This window comes from Cebus imitator, unplaced genomic scaffold (genome assembly GCF_001604975.1).
Source record: "Cebus imitator isolate Cc_AM_T3 unplaced genomic scaffold, Cebus_imitator-1.0 Scaffold385, whole genome shotgun sequence".
NCBI lineage: Eukaryota > Metazoa > Chordata > Mammalia > Primates > Cebidae > Cebus > Cebus imitator.
Genome location: NW_016107700.1, coordinates 2,626,451 through 2,628,357, shown reverse-complemented (window position 1 = coordinate 2,628,357; position 1,907 = coordinate 2,626,451). Strand labels below are relative to the sequence as shown.

At 42.9% G+C, this 1,907-nt stretch overlaps 1 protein-coding gene and 1 long non-coding RNA gene across 2 annotated transcripts in view; both read left to right on the top strand.

Annotated features, from left to right (window-relative positions):
- The window catches only part of NDUFS5 (NADH:ubiquinone oxidoreductase subunit S5), a 10,451-nt gene that overhangs the window by 5,983 nt on the left and 2,561 nt on the right, over window positions 1-1,907 (top strand). The window lies entirely within an intron of this gene.
- Window positions 1,201-1,907, top strand: part of LOC119468136 — a 2,336-nt gene continuing 1,629 nt past the window's right edge. The window contains exon 1 of the long non-coding RNA XR_005196771.1: window positions 1,201-1,774. This is a non-coding gene — a long non-coding RNA (uncharacterized LOC119468136). The remainder of the gene's footprint in view (window positions 1,775-1,907) is intronic.

Genomic DNA, 1,907 nt, shown 5'->3' with positions numbered 1-1,907 from the left:
AAAAAAAAAAAAAAAAAAATAGGACTGGGATCTCCCTGTGTTGCCCACTCTGGTCTCAAACTCCAGGGCTCAAGTGATATCACATTGGCCTCCCAAAGTGCCGGGATTACAGGTGTGAGCCACCACACCCAGCCTGTTAGTGTTGTTTTTGAGACAGTGTCTTGTTCTATCACCCAGGCTGGAGTGCAGTGGCATGATTATAGTTCACTGCACCCTCAGACTCCTAGTCTCAGCTCATCCCCCTGCCTCATCCTCCCAAGTAGCTGGCTAGGACTACAAGTGCATGCCACCATGTGGAGCTTTTAAAAATTTTTGTAGAGACAAGATCTTGCTGTGTTGTCAATGCTGATCTTGAACTCCTGGCCTCAAACGATCCTCTTGCCTCGGCTCCCCAAAGTGCTGGGATTACAGAAATGAGTCACCACATCCAGCAGACCACCACTAGTTTTGTGACTTTGAGCAAATCACTTTCCTTCTTAGTCTTGATTTCCTTATCTGGAACAATTAAAGAATTGTTCTTGCTGGGTAATCCCAGCACTTTGGGAGGCCGAGATGAGTGGATCACAAGGTCAAGAGTTTGAGACCAGTTTGATCAACATGGTGAAACCTCATCTCTCCTAAAAATACAAAAAATTAGCTGGGCATGGTGGCTTGCCCCTGTAATCCCAGCTACTCAGGAGGCTGAGGCAGGAGAATTGCTTGAACCCAGGAGGCGGAGGTTGCAGCAAGCTGAGATCATGCCACTGCACTCCAGCCTGGGTGACAACGATGAAACTCTGTCTCAAGAGAGATAAAAAAAAGAATTGCTGCTCTAAGGTCACTTCCTAATACTGTGATTTTTTTGAATAGGTAAGTTACCATTTTCAGGGTCATCTTAAGTGACTAGATACCTCCCTGTAGTGAAGAACCTAGTGAGTCAGAGAATTAGAATCAAGTGCTATTGTAAATTCTTAGCATATTTTGATGCATTTATTTCTCACAACAATTCTATGAGATGAATTACTGTTAGTTTCCCCACTAATACAATGAAAAATTTAACTTTGGGAGGTCAAGGCACGTGGATTACCTGAGGTCAGGAGTTCAAGACCAGCCTGACTAACGTGGTGAAACCCCATCTCTACTAAAAATACAAAAAATTAGCTGGGTATGGTGGCAGGTGCCTGTAATCCCAGCTACTCAGGAGGCTGAGGCAGGAGAATTGCTTGAATCCAAGAGGCAGAGGTTGCAGTGAGCCAAGATTGCACCACTGCACTGCAGCCTGGGCAAAAAGAGCAAAACTCTGCCTCAAAAACCAAGCATACAAAAATTTAAGGCATGGAAAAGTTAAAGACATTGTTACCTGAACTTAAATCGCTGGTTTATCCTGGCAAGGCTGGCTCCAAAACCTATGCTTTTATCCAAAGTAACTGCTTTTAGGTCAGAAGAAGATTTGACATATGGTGTTATCATAGTTCACCCACGACTAGTCTTGTGTTGGGAGACTCTAAGACAAATGGTAAGAAGGTAGCCTTTTATTAAATGGTTAATGTGTATATCAGGGTTTTTTTTTACTGAAGTCACATCAATGCTACTTCTTTAAGGTTAATGAGATGTTTAACTGAATATACCAATTCTTCATGTCTTTGTGAAAAGTTAGTCATTTGTTAAAAAGTCAGGAACTAGACTATGTGCTAGGAATACAGTAAGCAAAGCAGCAAAAAAAAAAAAAAATCTGACTTAGTGGATCTTATGTTATAGTGGGAGGAAGGGCAGAAAATTAACAAGTTAAAATAAGGTGATAATAAGGCCGGGCGTGGCGGCTCAAGCCTGTAATCCCAGCACTTTGGGAGGCTGAGGCGGGTGGATCACGAGGTCAAGAGATCGAGACCATCCTGGTCAACATGGTGAAACCCCGTCTCTACTAAAAA